Source organism: Rhinoraja longicauda, chromosome 34 (assembly GCF_053455715.1).
Source record: "Rhinoraja longicauda isolate Sanriku21f chromosome 34, sRhiLon1.1, whole genome shotgun sequence".
Classification (NCBI taxonomy): domain Eukaryota; kingdom Metazoa; phylum Chordata; class Chondrichthyes; order Rajiformes; family Arhynchobatidae; genus Rhinoraja; species Rhinoraja longicauda.
Window position 1 is genome coordinate 8,211,186 of NC_135986.1, and position 18,801 is coordinate 8,229,986.

Genomic DNA, 18,801 nt, shown 5'->3' on the forward strand with positions numbered 1-18,801 from the left:
ATCTGATGTAATAAATGTTAATCTGTAATGAATATGTTGACGAGGTAACCACAGCAGCGTCCTCCGTTAAGAGCTGAAACAAAGACACACTGGTGGGTCTGGGAATGTTGCAATAAAATAGTCATGGTGAAAGATTCGATCAACTGTCTCGGGACTGAAAAAATGCGAGCTGATTGCCGGAGCAGGGAGTAAAGGGAATGAATGAGACCAGCTCTGAGGATTTCTGGACCGGGCTACCTGTATGTGTCAGAGTAAAGGATCGCGCGCCCCCTACAGACCGGTTGTGTCATGGTCTTATAACCGTCTGTGCCATTTAATTAAAGCTAATGGTGGATGTATGCGTTATGCATAGTATGCAAATCATCATAATTTAACCTTTTTACAAGTAAATGTATTTATACCACATTTTGCATGTGATGTGTTCATGTACACCTTTCCTGCAAAGCGCTCTGACCGCCAAAGCCTGCTGGATCTCCACTCACCAATCATTATCATTCATTTACCCATTCCCATCCCGACTCTTCTGTCCTTTGTGTCACCTTTTGGTAAAGTGAGGGTACAACCAAACTGCAGACGCCGCACTTCATATTCCGCTTGGGTAGCTTGCAATCTAACGGTTTGAACTTTGAGTTCCAGTTATGAAGTCATGCAGCACGGAAGCATATCTCCCCGGTTCACCTTAACTGTGCAGACCAAAATGTCCCATTTTCATTAGTCTCATCTGTCCGCGTTTGCCCCATCTTTCCCAAAACCCCTCCTATCCATGTACCTGTCACAATTTCTTTGAAAAGCTATTACCCTACGTGCAATAACTAGGTACTCTGATATGTCCCTCTGTACATCCACCACTCATTGAGTGAAAGGGATATCCCGCAGTTTCCTATCAAATCCTGGCATTCTCATTTTCAGCCTTAAATCAGTGTCCACTACTTTTTGATTTCCCAATCCTGGACCGTTCACCCTATATATTCCCTATTGTGTTTTATGTCAGATCATGCTTGTGCCGCCTGCGTTCCCATGAGATGCCTGCCTGCTGAACCACTCCCTAGAGCTCTGGTCCTCAAGTCCTGGCAAATCGTGAATCTTCTCTGCACGGTTTCCACCTTAATGACGTCCTTCCTGTAGCTGGGTTACCAAAGTGAGCACCGTACTCTAAATGTCGCCGCACCAAAATCTTTTCAAATTTAACATGCTCAACCTCTATGCACAATATCGTGACTGGTGAAGCTCAGTTTACCAAAATACTTCGCTCCTACGTTTAGCACTCATGGTATTATAAAAGTGCACACCTTGATCGCACTGTTCTACCGCACCCCCCAGGGTCCTGCCTTTCACCGTGAAGCTCCTACGCCATCCGACTCCCAAAATCCAACATCTCGCACTTATCTGCTTTAAATTCCACTGGCCATTCCGCAGCGAGGTTATCTAGCAATTTTAGACAACCATATTTAATGCCAGCTAATTTGCCATCGCCAGCAAACTTGCCTTTAGTTTAGTTTAGTTTAGTTTAGTTTAGTTTAGTTTAGTTTAGTTTAGTTTAGTTTAGTTTAGTTTAGTTTAGTTTAGTTTAGTTTAGTTTAGTTTAGTTTAGTTTAGTTTAGTTTAGTTTAGTTTAGTTTAGTTTAGTTTAGTTTAGTTTAGTTCCGTTTAATTTTGTTTAGTTTAGTTTCGTTTAATTTTGAGACACAGCATAGAAAGAAGCTCTTCGGCCCACCAAGTCCGTACCGACCAGCGATCCCCGCACACCAACACTAGTCCTACACACACTAGGGACAATTTTACATTTATACCAAGCCAACCAACTGCAAACATTTGAGTGTGGGAAGAAAGCGAAGATCTCGGAGGAAACCCACGCAGGTCACGGGGAGAACGTGCAAACTCCGTACAGACAAGCCCCCGTTGTCAGGATCGATCCCGGTTCTCTGACGTTGTAACGCATTTCAAGATACCTCACATGCCCTTCGGCTCTTCAATTACTTCCCTTTTCGAGGCCCACACTCCATCAGCTTTACTATGGATGTTTGTTTTGTTTTTTAAAAATATTTTATTTAAGTTTTAACAGAACTCATACATTATACATTATACATTCTTTGAACTAGATATCTGTAGTAGTTTATACATTGATGATATAAATTTTTTAATTCCCTTGCCCTGAATCAAGGATTCGATTCCTTTAATCTGAAATAGAGACATTGAATTACCTAACTTTTCCCTTAAAAAGGATTGTAATTGGTAATAGAAAAAGATACTATTCCCTGGAATTTGATATTTATTTCTCAATTGAGAAAATGTCAAAAAGATATTCCCTTCATAGCAATCTCCTATATTTTTAATACCCTTCTGTTCCCAGAGTTGTAGTATTTGATTATTCCAAGCAAACGGCAATAATCCATTTTTTCCTAATGGAGTTTTAGCTGTTAAAAAAAATCTTTTATCCTTAACTTTAACTGTTTTCAACAATGTATTAATTAAATGTTTTAGCAAAGGTGACTCTCTATCCTTAACTAATAGCTTCGCTTCCCATTTATATATAAATTCTTCTGGACAAGACTCTTTTATTTTATCCATTTCAATTTTAACCCATGCTGTTTTTCCACCCTCTTGATAAAAGGATGAAATAAAACTCATTTGTGCTGCCATATAATAATTTTTAAAATTTGGTAATTGCAATCCACCTAATTCAAATTTCCATGTTAACTTTTCCAGAGACACTCTTGGCATTTTACGTTTCCAAAGAAAATTCCTCACAGTTTTGTTCAATTCTTGAAAAAAATTATTTGGCAAAGGTATAGGCAGTGTTGAAAATAAATACTGTATCCTCGGAAAAATATTCATCTTAATACAATTCACTCTCCCTATCAATGTAATTGGAAGATTCATCCATTTCTTCAGGTCCTCCTCTATTTTTTTTATTAGTGGTTTATAATTTAATTTATACAAATTATTTAACTTATTATCTACTTTAACTCCTAAAAACTTAATGCCTTCTTTTTGCCATTTAAACTGACTTTCTCTTTTACATTGATCATAATTACCTTCAACAAGAGGCATTATTTCAGTTTTATCTTTATTAATTTTATATCCTGATACTTTCCCATATTCTTCCAGTCTGAAATATAATTTTCTTAAGGATTCCAATGGTCTAGTAAGACAAATTAAGACATCATCTGCAAATAAAGTAATTTTGTGATCTTCCTGATTAACTTTAAATCCTTTAATATCTAAATCTGATCTTATTAGCTCTGCCAGAGGTTCAATGGCCAATACAAATAAAGCCGGTGACAAAGGACATCCCTGTCTACTAGATCTTTCCAAATTAAATAATTGAGAGGATTGGCCATTTGTCCCAATTTGGCTTTAGGTTGTTTATAAAGAGCTTTTACCCAGTTAATAAAACCCTTTCCTAATCCGTACTTCTCTAATACTTTAAATAAAAAATCCCATTCTAACCTGTCAAACGCCGTTTCCGCATCTAAAGCAACTGCTACGCTCAGTTCCTTTCTTTTCTGTGCTAAATGTAAAATACTTATAAATCTTGCTACATTATCAGATATTTTCCTTTTTTTGACAAATCCAGTTTGGTCCTCTTTAACCAGCTTCGGTAAATATTCTGCCAATCTCCTTGCTAAAAGTTTAGCCACTATTTTATAATCTGCATTCAACAATGATATTGGTCTATAAGAAGATGCATTTAATGGGTCTTTCCCTTTTTTTTAAATTACGGTTATAATTGCCAGTGAGAAGGAGTCTGGTAATGTAGAAGTTTTTTCCGCTTGATGTATCACTTCCATAAATAGTGGTAACAACAAATCTTTAAATTTTTTATAGAACTCAGGCGGGAAACCATCTTCCCCTGGAGATTTATTACTTGGTAAAGAATATAATACTTCCTCCACCTCTCTCAAAGTAAAGGAGGCATTTAGTCCCATCTGCTCCTCATTAGAGATTGTTGGTAATTGTATCTTGGTTAAAAAATCATTTATCTTAATTTCGTCATTTTCAGATTCAGAATGGTACAGATTAGTGTAGAATTGCTTAAATACATCATTGATTTCTCTCGGTTTATAAGTAATAATGTTCTGATCTGTTCTAATTGAATTTATTGTTCTTGATAGTTGTTCTTCTTTCAGTTGCCATGCCAATACCTTGTGCGCTCTTTCTCCTAATTCATAATATCTTTGGTTAGTTCGTAATATTAGTTTTTCTGTTCTGTGAGTATGTAAAGTATTGTATTGAAATTTTTTAATTGCAAGTTGTGTTTTTTTGTATCTGAAGAAGTTCTCTGTAAGTCTTTTTCTAATACGGTGATTTCTTTTTCTAATCTTTCAGATTCCTTCCTATAGTCTTTCGTTATCTTAGATGAGTAGCTTATAATTTGGCCTCTGAAATAGGCCTTCATTGCATCCCACACAATAAATTTATCATCCACTGAATTTAAATTTGTTTCCAAATATAATTCAATTTGTCCTCGAATAAAATCACAAAAGTCTTGCCTTTTCAATAGTAAAGAGTTGAGTCTCCATCTATACACTGACTGTTCTTTATCTGGCATCGTAATTTTCATTAATAATGGTGAGTGATCCGATAACAATCTACCCTTGTAATCTATTTGTATTATTCTACCGCTTAATTGAGCTGAAATCAAAAATAGATCTATTCTAGAGTATGTATCATGTCTATTGGAATAAAAAGAGTAATCTCTTTCCTTGGGATGGCTTTTCCTCCAAACATCTATTAAATTTAAACTTTCCATTAAATTCAAGGTTGTCTTCGCTGCTCTTGTCCTTGTCGTTGTCCTTGATGATCTACCCATTACTGAATCTAAACAAAAATTAAAATCTCCCCCTATCAATATATTTTCATGTGCTTCCGCTAAATTTAGAAAAGTATCCTGCACAAACTTCTCATCATCTGTATTCGGTGCATATATAATAATAATAATAATAATATATTTATTTTATATAGCGCCTTAACACATGCACAAAGCGCTTTCCAAATACAATTAACATAGAAACAAACAGACAAACAGACAAACTATCCTGACGGAAAAGCGGCGAATAATCAACGCCAGCGTCCTCTCACGTCAGGGTCCAGCAGTAAACATTAAAGAACACAAGACACACAGATACAATTTTTTACACAAAACAGCCATCACATTGATTGCTCTAGGCATACCCTCACTGTGATGGAAGGCAAAGTCTTATCTCCTCCTCGTTCTTCTCCCGTGGTGCCACGAGGCGATCGAGGCTCCCAACCCCTTGAAGCCCCCACTTTATATATTCATTAAAGTCCACAATTCTGAGAAAATTTGACAATGTACAATTATAAATCTACCTACTGGGTCACTTACAATATTTTGTATCTTAATTGGTAGCGTTTTCTTAAATAGGATCGCAACCCCTCTTGCTTTTTAATTAAAAGAAGATGCTACCATACATCCTACCCAATCTCTCTTTAACTTTTGATGTTCTTTTTCCGTTAGATGTGTTTCTTGTAAGAAAGCTATATCCACTTCCAAATTTTTTCATATGTGTTAAAATTCTCTTCCTTTTTATCGGTCCATTTAACCCATTAACATTAAAACTCAAAAAGTTCAGTAATTTAACCATTATTCTTAATAAAATTACTCCTATCTATAACATTACTTAACACCTCGTTTCTCATGGTTCTTTGGGGAGTTTCCTTAAACTTTATCATGTTGCTGTACATCCCCCCCCCCAACATCCAGGTCAAAAGAAGAAAAAGAAAAAGAAAAAGGAATAGTTAAAGAAACCCAAAATAACCCCCTACTAATGCTGTTTATAAAAAAGAAAACAGCATTACCTCCATCCATTTTACGGGTCATGACACACGCCATGAATACACATATGAATCCCGCAGTCATCAATTGGTGGTTCTCCACCCCCCCCCGAACTAGCATAACCTTTTCTCCCAATCATTTTTCATTAACTCTTTACGTTTCATATCTTTTATCTTCTCTCCGTTCATATCCATTTCAGTCCATGTCATGTCTCCTTGTCAATCTTCTTGTATCTGTTGAGCCTTTGTAAGTTTAAAAGCAAATTCCTCAGCTTCCTTGTGATCAGTAAAAAATTTGTTTCCTTCTTTTTCCATAAAAGGGGTATCGCAGGTAAAATCGATAACCTTTTTGCCACAGGGCTTTTTTCGCAGGGTTAAATTCCTTCCTTCTATTTAGAAGCTCATAACTTATATCCGGATAGAAAAAAAGATTATTCTCTCCACTTTTCAGAGGAGTAGAATTCTTTTTGCGTTGTACAGCCGCCTTCAAAATTCTTTCTTTATCCTGATATCTCAATAATTTTATGAGAATTGATCTCGGATACTGACCCTGTTTTGGAATTGGTCTTAATGCCCTATGTGCCCTTTCAATTTCAATTTCACTTTTTTCCATTTCCAAAATATTCGGAATCCAGTTTTGAAAGAATTCTATTGGGTCTTCTCCCTCTTCGCCTTCTTCAAGACCAACAATCTTTATATTGTTTCATCTACTAGTATTCTCCAACAAGTCCAGTTTTTCAAATATCTGTTTCCTTTCTGTTATCCATGCATTTACGTTGTCTTCGATCTTATTCACTCTTTCAGTAGTATCTGCAGTCTTATCTTCCAGTTTTTTAACTTTTTTATCCAATTTATCCATTCTTTTTAAACTTCTGTTGATAGCAATGGTATTATTTTTTAATTGTTCACATTCAAGATTCAAGATAGCTTTATTTGTCATCCAATATTGGACGAAATTCAGTCACCCACAGTCCATTTCTTTTAAGATCTCTTCTATACTTCCCCTATATTTTTTACTTTCAATTCTACCTTTAGGTCTATCTGGAAGGCAAGGTTCACCTTCTGATGAATCTTCTTGATCGTCTGTATGTTCTTGGTCCTGGTCCTGGTCGGTGTCACTATCTGTGGCAGAGGCCTCCTGGGATTGTAGTTTCATTAACTTGCCTTGTGACATTTCGCGCATGCGCGGTTCCCCTTGTTCGCGCATGCGCGGTTCCCCTTGTTCGCGCATGCGCGGTTCCCCGTATTCACGCGAGGCATGCTTCTAACTCCCGGGTGCCGCCGCGCCTGCTTGCCTTTCTTCGGGACCAGTCCTCTCAGCTTGAGCACGAGGATTCTCCAACTCAACAGGGCCTCCTTCTCTCTTCTCACCCGATCTCTTTAACCCGGTGGGTTTCTTCAGTTTTTGTTTAGGAGACATGTCTAAATAATCCCCCAGTCTTTATAGAGAATTATAGACTTTCTAAGAAACTTTGTTCAATTTTAATCAGTACTTTTCTAAGTTTAGTTCGGAGGAGCTGGAAGACCACGACCTGTGCCTACGTCATCACGTACCGTCCCCCTTTACTATGGATGTTCAGTCATTATACAACTCCATCCCTGACCAGGAAGCCCTGAAGGCACTCCGTTTCTTCCTCGACCGCAGAACCAGCCAATTACCCTGTACTAACACTCTCCTCCGCCTAGCAGAGCTCGTCGTTACTCTTAACAATTTAACCTTCAATTTTTCTGCTTCCTGTAAATCCAAGGCACAACTATGAGTACTCGTGTGGGCCCCGGCTATGCCTGGCTCTTTGTAGTGTACGTCGAACAATACCTGTTCGAGACGTACACTGGCCCTATCCCCGAACTGCATCTCTGCTACATTGACGACTGCATCGGTGCCACCTCCTGCACCCATGGAGAACTCACGGACTTTTCCCGTACTGCACGCAAATCATTTTTCCAAACTGCAGTACTAATTTCCATACTGCACTCAACTTCACTTGGACCATCCCCGACATACGTGGGATTGATCCCTGGGATGGCGGGACTGTCATATGAGGAAAGATTGAAAGGACAAGGCTTGTATTCACTGGAGTTTAGAAGGATGAGAGGGGATCTAATAGAAACATATAAAATTATAAGACTGGACAAGCTAGATGCAGGAATTCCCCCCACCAATGTTCTGCGAGTCCAGAACCAGGGTCCACACACAGTCTTAGAATAAAGGGGAGGCCATTTAAAACTGAGGTGAGAAAAGGCTTTTCCACCCAGAGAGTTGTGAATTTGTCGGATTGTCTGCCACAGAGGGCAGTGGAGGCCAAATCACTGGACGGATTTAAGGTAGAGTTAGATAGAGCTCTAGGGTCTAGTGGAATCGAGGGATATGGGGAGATGGTAGGCACCGGGTATTGATTGGGGACAATCAGCCAGGATCACAATGAATGACGGTGCTGGTTCGCAGGGCCAAATAGCCTCCTCGTGCACCTATTTTCTGTGTTCTATGTTTCTATCCCCCTACCGTTTCTTGATCTCACTGTCCCCATCACAGGTGATATCCTATCAACTGACATATAGTATGAACCTACCGACTCCAACAGCTATCTAGACTACACTTCTTCCCACTATGCCTCCTGCAAAGACGCCATCCCCTACTTTCAATTCCTCCGTCTAAGCCATATCTGCAGCTAAGGTTAAGTGTTCCATACCAGGACATCCGAGATGTCATTATCCTTTAGGGAACGGAGATTCCCCATTTCCATCATAGAATAAGGCCTCACACATGCCTCCTTAGTACCCCGCAGCTCTCGTCTTGCTCCTCACGCCCCAGTCGCAACAGGGACAGAGTCCCCCTCGTCCTCACCTTTCACCCCATCAGCAGTTGCATACAGCACACAATCCGCCTATATTTTCGCCACCTCCAATGGGATCCCTCCACGAGCCACATTTCCCCATCTCCACCCCTTTTGTCTTTCGGCAGTGAACATTCATTCTGAAACTCCCTGGTTAAATCGGCCCTTCCCACCCAAACTATTCCCTCCCCAGGTACGTTCTCCTGCAACCGCAGTAGACAATAGACAATAGAGAATAGACAATAGGTGCAGGAGTAGGCCATTCAACCCTTCGAGCCAGCACCGCCATTCAATGCGATCATGGCTGATCACTCTCAATCAGTACCCCGTTCCTGCCTTCTCCCCATACCCCCTCACTCCGCTATTCTTAAGAGCTCTATCCAGCTCTCTCTTGAAAGCATCCAACGAACTGGCCTCCACTGCCTTCTGAGGCAGAGAATTCCACACCTTCACCACTCTCTGACTGAAATAGTTCTTCCTCATCTCCGTTCTAAATGGCCTACCCCTTATTCTTAAACTGTGGCCCTTTGTTCTGGACTCCCCCAACATTGGGAACATGTTTCCTGCCTCTAATGTGTCCAATCCCCTAATTATCTTATATGTTTCAATAAGATCCACCCTCATCCTTCTAAATTCCAGTGTATACAAGCCTAATTGCTCCAGCCTTTCAACACACGACAGTCCCGCCATTCCGGGAATTAATCTAGTGAACCTACGCTTCACGCCCTCAATAGCAAGAATATCCTTCCTCAAATTTGGAGACCAAAACTGCACACAGTACTCCAGGTGCGGTCTCACCAGGCCCGGTACAACTGTAGAAGGACCTCTTTGCTCCGATATGTAGATGCAACACCTGTCCCTATACCTCGCGACTCGATGCCGTCCAAGGACTGCAACAGTCCTTTGAAGTGAGGCAGAGGTTTACTTGCATCCCCTCCTCCCTCATCTACTGTATCCGCTTTTCCAAGTGTGGTCTCCCACATATCGGCGACGCCAAGCACAGGCTCGGTGATCATTTCACTGAACACTTCCGCTCATTCCGCCTAGACTTACACGATCACCCGGTCAGAGAGTGGTGAAGGTGTGGAATTCTCTGCCTCAGAAGGCAGTGGAGGCCAGTTCGTTGGATGCTTTCAAGAGAGAGCTAGATAGAGCTCTTAAGGATAGCGGAGTCAGGGGGGTATGGGGAGAAGGCAGGAACGGGGTACGAATTGAAAATGATCAGTCATGATCACATTGAATGGCGGCGCTGGCTCGAAGTGCCGAATGGCCTGCTCCTGCATCTATTGTCTATTGTCTATTGTCTATTGTCTATTCGACAATGGCACAACTACAATTGGTTAAATCATGGATTTTGATGAATCAAATTACAGATAAGGGACAAAACACCCATTTAAACATTGATGCAAACAAAACACTCAACATAAACAAAAACAAGGAACTATTTATTGACATCGAATTGTAAGATAGTGATGATGGTTGTCAAATAATGCAGCAGCATCTTGATCGGTTGGTCAGGTGGGCCGAAGAGTGATTAATGCAATGTAATTCTGAGGTGTGAGGTGTTCCATTTTGGGAATTCTAACATGGACAGCAGTCTGACCGCCACGGTGAACGTCAGGGCTCTGGGTAGTGTTGGAGAGCAGAGGGATTTTGGAGTGCAGGTACATAGTTCGTTGAAAGTCGCACCACATGTAGATGGAGTTGTCAAAAAGCTTTTGGCACAATTGCCTTCATCAGTCCGAATGCTGGATATAACAAAGGAAAGGTCATGTTGCAGTTCTATAAGACGTTGATGTGGCTGCATAAAGAGCATTGTGTTCAGTTCTGGCCACGAAGTTATAGGAAAGATGTTATCAAGCCGGAAGGGATGCAGAGAATATTTACGAGGAAGTTGCCATTACTCGAAGGCGCGGGCTATAGGTAGAGGTTTAGCAGGATGGGGCTCTATTCCTTATAGAGGTGGATAAAATCATAAGAGGAATAGATATGGTAGACGCAGAGTCTCTTGCCCAGTACAGATGAACCGAGAACAAGAGGATTTAGGTTTCAGGTTCGTGGGAAAAGTTTTAATTGGAACCTGAAGGGTAACTTTTTTCACAAAAAGGGTGGTGGATGATCAATGAGCTGCCGGAGGAAGTACTTGAGGCAGGTACTATTACAACGTTTCAGAAACATTTAGACAGATACATAATTAGGACAGGTTTAGAGGGATATGGGGCAAACGCAGGGAGGTGGGACGAGTCTACATGGGGCATGTTGGTCGGTGTAGGCAAGTTTCCATGCTGTATGAAGCTATGACTCCAGAATACCCCACTGCCCCTGACATAGTGATATCCGTGTCTGACACCACGTCAAAGCAACGTTCAGGAGGGTGAATGCACGCAAAGTGTCCGGCCCAGAGAGTGTACCTCTCCGAGCGCTAAAGCCCTGTGCGGATCAACTGGCTGCCGTATTCAGGGACATTTGCAACCTCTCGCTTCTGCAGTCTGTGGTTCCCACTTGCTTCCAAAGTGCATCTATTGTTTTGGTTCCCAAGAAGAGAGGTTGGCAGCGGAGTGGCGCAGCTGGTAGAGCCGCTGCTTCACCGCACCCGCGATCTGGGTTTCACCCTGACCTCAGGTGCCGTCTGTCTGTGTGTATGTGTGTATGTGTGGATTCTGCACGTTGTCACTCTCAACACGTGTGTTACCACGGGGTACTCCGGTTTGATCCCTCGTCCCAAAGGCGTGCGGGTTGAAAGGTTAATTGAAAGGTTAATTGTCCCCCATAGTGTGTAAGGACTGGATGCAAACGTCGGTAACGTAGAACCAGTGGGAAGGGGTGATCGATGGTTAGTGTGGAGTTGGTGGACCGAAGGGCCTGTGTCCATACCGTATTTCTAAACTAAACCACACTTAGAGCATGGATACCTGCCTCAATAATGATTGCCTGGTAGCACTTAATAAAACGCTTCAGCAGGTTGGTTATGGTGTGAATCATCTCTTCCCCCAGAAGTGACCTGGATCTGCTTCACTTGGCCCACATCAGCAGCAGATACGATCTCACCAGCTCTCCACTTTGTTCTGGGCCTTCTAGATAACAGGAACACATAATTCAAGCTGCAGTACACCTTGGTGACACGGTCACGCAGCGGGAGAGTTGATGCCTTACAGCGCCAGATAACTGGCATCATCTGCTTTGATAGATCGTTTTAGACAATAGACAATAGGTGGAGGAGTAGGCCATTCGGCCCTTCGAGCCAGCACCGCCATTCCATGTGATTATGGCTGATCATTCTCAATCGGTACCCCGTTCCTGCCTTCTCCCCATACCCCCTGATTCCGCTATCCTTAAGAGCTCTATCTAGCTCTCTCGTGAATGCATTCAGAGAATTGGCCTCCACTGCCTTCTAAGGCAGAGAATTCCACAGATTCACAACTCTCTGACTGAAAAAGTTTTTCCTCATCTCCATTCTAAATGGCCTAGCCCTTATTCTTAAACTGTGGTCCCTGGTTCTGGAGTCCCCCAACACTGGGAACATGTTTCCTGCCTCTAACGTGTCCAACCCCTTAATAATCTTATATGTTTCGATAAGATCCCCTCTCAACGTAGTTTTCACACCCTACCCTTCCATATTTCTAGTCTCCCTCTCCCCTGCCTTTCAGTCTGAAGAAGGGTCTTGACCCGAAACACCACGCATTCGTTTTCTCCAGAGACGTTGCCTGCCCCGCTGAGTTACTCCAGCATTTTGAGTCTACGTGGTTCGATCCAGACTGTGGGTGCTGTCTGTACAGAGTATGTGCATTCTCCCTGTGACCGAAGAAAGTCAGAACAGCTGGAGTAATTCTACGGGTCAGACACCATCTCCGGAGAAAAGGAATAGCTGACATTTCGAGTCGAGATCGTTCTTCGGACTGAGAGTTAGGGGGAAGGGAAGCGAGAGGTACAGACGGTGATGTAGATAAATAGAGAACAAATGAATTAAAAATATGCAAAAAAAGTAACGATGATAAAGGAAACTATAAGCAGTGGCCTAGGTTAAAATGTGTAGAGACGAGTATAGACAGTACAGACTGTATATACACGAGCATAGACAGTTTCTTCCTGCACTCCCTGTGACCTGCATGGGTTTCTCAGGTTTCCTCTCACAAGTTCAAAGATTTGTAGATTAATTGGTTTCGGTGAAATTGTGAGTTGTGTAGGATTGTGCTCGTGGACAGGGATCGCTGGTCGGCCAAGACTAGATGGGCCAAACGGGATGTTTCTTTTTTTTTCTTTTTCTTTTGAGATACAGCGCAGAAACAGGCCCTTCGGCCCACCGAGTGCGCGCCGGCCAACGATCCACGCACATTAACACCACCCTACACACAATAGGGACAATTTTTACATTTACCCAGTCAATTAGACCTGTACTCTTTGGAGTGTGGGAGGAAACCGAAGATCTCGGAGAAAACCCACGCAGGACACGGGGAGAACGTACAAACTCCGTACAGACATTTCCACGCCGCTCTCTTAAAAAACCCCATACCGGTTCTTGCTCTGTCTTCAACCCTATCACTCGAAACACTAATTGCTCACTTTGCTAGAACATCTACTAAAGTTGGAACAATGCAGAGAAGATTAACGTGGCCCCTACGCAAGGATGACGCGCGAATTCGTGAATCGTTCCATATCTTTATGGACGGTACAGTAAAGCAGCTGGCAGAGCCGCTGCCTTACAGCGACAGAGACCTGGGTTCGACCCTGACCTCGGGTGCTGCGTGCGTCTGTGTGTGTGGAGTTTGCCCGCTCTCCCTGTGACCGGTGTGGATTTCCTACTGGTCCTCCGGTTTCCTGAAAAAATATGATTTGTTAAGTATTAGGTTTATTGGTGTCACTTGTAGAAAGGTACAGTAGAAAATATTTTTTGCATGCTATCCAAATAAATGAGATATATCAAACATAAATACAATCGTCAAACTCAAATACAATAGGTAGAGCGAAAACATAGAGTGCAGAAAATAGCTCATAAATTCATAAGTTATATAAGCAGAATCAGGCCATAAGGCCCATCGAATCTACTCTGGTATTCAATCAAGGTTGATCTACCATTCCCTCTGAACCTCATTCTCCTGCCTTCGCTCCATAGCCCCCGTCACGTGTCCAAATCAATTAATTAACTAATCAAGCATTTCTTAGCATGTTGCACATCAGTTCCACAGACAGAGTCTAATGTCCAAAACGGAGTAAAGATGCATCAGACTGTATCCTAGCGTATGGAAGAACCAAAGCCAAAGACCAATGTCCTCAATGTGATATCGGACAGTACCCTGGATTATAGAAGCATCGATTAGAAACCTGGAAGCTGTTCTTGAGTCTGGTGGTACGTGTTTCCAAACTCTGTACCATTCTCACAATGGGAGCAGGGAAAGAAAGAAGGACTCGGTGGGTGGGTCAGGTCTTTAAATACATGGACTGCTCATCCTGCTCCCCCTCCGACACTGTGATCCTGAACGCTTTTACCTCTGGCAAACGCTTTGCCGTCATGCATTGTTCAACATTTTATCATTTACTTCATCAAGGACTTGGCACTTGCTGCATTCTCGCCATGTCGAGAACTCCCTTCATCAGACACAGAGGTCAAAGTTGCATTCAGAACCTCAGATGGGGTCTAACCAAGGCGTTGTGCAGCTTTTCCACGATATCCTTGCTCCTGTGGAAACACCATTCAATGTTTTAATGCCAGGTAACACTCACATCCACAACCCCTGCCCCTCCCTCCGTCCCTCTTTCCAATGATCCTCCCATTTGTAGCCGCCTTTCCACAACCCTCTCCAGAGCTGAGCGGTTCCCAACCGCCGTTTGTCCAACGGTCCGCTGACAAAGAGGGGCTTGGATATGGCGGGTAGTGGACCTCTGAGCGCTGTCCTCAAATTCCCAACAAACGAAGGGGAATCCCCAGCAGCAATCTCAGGGACCAATCCACCCCACAGCTTGCACTTCAGACTCACAATATAGCTTCTACACAGGGCAGCAGAGGAGTGGAACCGGTAGAATTGTTTCCTCACGGCGCCCGCGACGCGATTTGGATCCTGACCTTGGGCTCTGTCTGTGTAGTGTTTGCCCAGTCCAAGATTGACTTCACTAACGAGCATCTACACATAGAAAACACACACACACACACACACACACACACACACACACACACACACACACACACACACACACACACACACACACACACACACACACACACACACACACACACACACACACACACACACACACACACACACACACACACACACACACACACACACACACACACACACACACACACACACACACACACACACACACACACACACACATGTGTCATGTCATATATATATATATATATATATGTATATATATGTGTATATATATATACATATATATATATGTGTGTGTGTGTGTGTGTGTGTGTGTGTGTGTGTGTGTGTGTGTGTGTGTGTGTGTGTGTGGCTGGCAAGCAACGGCAGATGTTTGTTTACACCGAAGATAGACACAAAAAGCTGAATCGGCGGAATAGGCAGCATCTTTGGATAGAAGGAATAGTTGAAGTGTCGGGTTGAGACCCTTCTTCAGACCTATATACGTATATATTTATTTGGTTGGAGGATGATGAATCTCTGGAAATATTTGCCACAGAAGGCAGTGGAGGACGTCAAAAGATGTTTTTAAGGCGGAGATAGATAGATTCTTGATGGGTACGGGTTCCAGGTATTATGGGGAGAAGGCAGGAGAAAGGGATAACGAGGGAGTGGCAAATCCGTGTTGGAATGGCGGAACAGACTTGATGGGCCGAATGGCCTAATTCTGCTCCTATCATTAACCAAGATCGGGAGACAGTTCTTCCTCCAGAGGATGTTGTCCCGGTAGAATTCTCTATCACAAGGCAGTGGAAACGGGCCATTAAATATACAACGACAAGTGACAAATACAAGTACTTTAATGCCAACGAGGGCTCAATGGAGATGGGGAGGAGGCGGAAATAGGAGGTTAAAGAAGCTGATCAACCATGACCCTGTCAAACAAAACAGGGTGGACGTGGGGCCCAATATCCTGGCGCAATATTTTACGTGCCCATATAATTAATGCAAAACATTTGAACGTTGAGCTCAGAAACGCTTGCTGTAAAAGTGGCCAACATATCATTTGCATTTCCAATTTATTCCTGAACCCACATACAGGTCAAAGTTCACCGAGACCTGTGGAAAGGCACATAACACCAGCCCCGGAACCGAAATCTTTCAATTCCAATTTATCTGGAACTATCCCCGTTTATATTAAACACGTGCTGGTGGTGGGAGGAGGTTTGGGGTTAATTTGTCGGTTAGAGTCATTGGGTCATAGAGTGATACAATATATAAACAGTTCCTTTGGCCCACACCGGCCAACAAGTCCCAGCTACACTAGTCTCACCTGCCCGAGTGTGGTCCATATTCCTATCAGCCTGTCCGATCCTTGTACCTCTCTAGCAGTTTCTTCAATATTGGGATAGTCCCTGCCTCAACTACCTCATCTTGACGCTTGTTTCATAAACCCACTACCCTTTCGTTGAAAAAATGTGTCCCTTCGTTTCCAACAAAATCTATTCTCCTTCACCTTAAACCGACGTCCTCTTGTCCTCGATTCACATACTCTGGGCAAAAGATTATGTGTATCTACACGATCTATTCCTCTCATGATTTTATAAAACTCTGTAAGATCACCCCCATCCTCATGCGCGTCAAGGCATAGAGTCCTAGCCTACTCACTCTATAGCTGTAGCTCAGACCCTCCAATCGTGGCACCATCCTCGTGAATCTTCGCTGTTGCCAACAATCCCAATTTAACGGGAACCATCCCGGTCTTTATTAAACCCGCTCTGCAAGACAACTGAGCCATATCTGTCCACAGCCCCCCATCCTTTCCTGGTCTGTTTCGATTTGTTTTAGTTTGGTTCGGTTCGGATCGGTTCATTTTTGATAGCCCTACCGAGATACCGTGAAAATCTTTGCTTTCTGGCTGAACGAATGGGGAACTGGGGCATTGATGGTAGAGGTACTGGGAGCCGCACTGGGGTTTATATGTCAGTTATTTCCATTATGTTGAAAACTTAGATACAAAACAGTCTGAGCAGATGTTGGCAGATGTACAAAACAATCTTTGGACAATCTCAAGAGGTACTTCAGCAATATCAGATAAACAGAATTTCACAATCTTTATAAGTAGCGGAATTAATGTGCAGCTGGGAGAAATGTAATTGACGACATCAGAATTTCGTGAGGTATAAGTAAGCCTGACCGGGGACATTGGGCTACTGGCAGTGACGATCTACCTGAGACCATTGTGAGCACAGGCCACATCTTTATGTCCCACCGATATCAGCGATGGGGACCAGTAGCTTTGATCGGATATATACCCTTCTCTGGGTCCACTATTACTTTGCCTACGTCATCACAGTCGTCGGACTGCTCAGTAAGTCGTTATATTCGCTTGCCATTTAACAGCGTTAAGAGGTTGAATGTTTGCAACTGTTCCTTCGGATCAGGAGAGTGAAGCATTGCCCGGGGATTGTCCATCTAATGTATCCGCCACGCAAACACAAGACAACAGCGCGTCTCTAAAATCACTTCAAGAAGTTGCATATTTTGTATTTTGTTGGTAGATGTCAGTGAGAGGAAACGATGCGGGATGTCGGCGCACGATGCCGACGGGGAACTGAAGAGGGTCGCTGATGGGAGGGGGAGATGCAACACTCGGAGTGGCTCAGAAAGGGTCGCAGTGCGCGGTCCCTGCGTGGTTCTCGAGGTGAAGTTTTATACAAAGTACGGGCTCCGGGAACACAAATCCTCACTTTTCATGCCACTGAAAAGCCATAATTATAATCCTTTGTTTGCCGATCACTCGGACAATTGCGAGAACGATTTCGGAAGTCTGTACTAATTCCGGATGGAGATGACAGCAGCACAGGGTCCAGAGTGTCCTTCTATCGGAATACGCGGAGACTGAAGCAGCCACGTACAAAGCTGAATTTTAGTACCGTGTCTCTGCTGGACACGGCTACTTCATCTCAACCCAAACCACCCAAACCCACCTTCAATTTTCGGTTTAAGCCAGCATCTGCAGTTCCTTCGTACACATTTCATGATGAATTAATATTTGGCTCGGGTGACTGTCATACCGCAGTACAGCTGTAGGGGTCGTGCCTGCACCATGACCACCATCATGGAGAGCACCTTGCATCTGGTGACCGGGTTCAAAAGCCGTCTGTGTTCATTTCCTCACAGGTAATTTAGTGGCGATCATCGTTATCGGACGGGGAAATTGCGGACTGTCCCGGTGCATCACCCAGTATCTGGTGGCGATGGCGGCGGCAGATCTAACGGCCGTCTTCTTCAACGTGGCGATAAATTACCTTTACGATGCGATTTTCCGAGTGTACATTCACACCGTTCCATGCACGCTGCAACAAGTGATGGGATATGTGTCCCTGGACTGCTGAGTCTGGTTAACTGTCGCGTTTACATTCGATCGCTTTGTGGCCATTTGTTGCCAGGGCTTTAAGACCAGGTACTGCACGGTTAGAATCGCCAGGGTGGCGATAGCAACAGTGTATGTGGTGAGCTTAGTACGGAACATCCCCTACTACTTTGCATTTTATTCTGCTTATGTGGACCAGCCAATCCTATGCATGGAAAAGCCGGAATATTTTTCCCACCCTGACTGGCTTGCTTTCTCCTGGATTCACACCATTTTAACCCCTCTGGTTCCATTTTTCGTTATTGTGACGCTTAATATACTGACGGTCAGATCCATCGTGGTGGCGAGCCGAGCCCGCAGGAAGCTCTGCGCACACGCCGGTGGCGAGAAACAGGAGGACCCGGAGATGCAGAGTCGAAGGAAATCGATCATTTTACTCTTCTGTGTGTCCGGAAGTTTCATCCTCCTGTGGCTTACGGACGTGTGCTTCTTCATTTACACGCATATTGCCAACTTACACCAAGTCCAAAGCTACGGTAACCCAAGGCAATTCGCAATTTCAGCTGCGGACATGCTTAAAATTCTAAGTTCGTGCACGAACACGTTTATTTATGTGCTCACTCAGTCTAAGGTCAGAGACGAACTGAAGAATGCAATCAAGTATCCCTTCACAATATGTCTTAAGAGTGTTCAAAAATAA

General features: G+C 43.2%; 1 non-coding gene and 1 pseudogene across 1 annotated transcript; both read left to right on the forward strand.

Annotated features, from left to right (window-relative positions):
- The first annotated feature begins 13,187 nt into the window (after positions 1–13,187).
- On the forward strand, positions 13,188–13,292 carry LOC144609755 (U6 spliceosomal RNA). The gene has a single exon (XR_013549353.1). It is a non-coding gene; the product is annotated as a U6 spliceosomal RNA (small nuclear RNA).
- A 3,716-nt stretch (positions 13,293–17,008) lies between these two features.
- LOC144609321 (putative G-protein coupled receptor 139) lies at positions 17,009–18,801 on the forward strand (annotated as a pseudogene).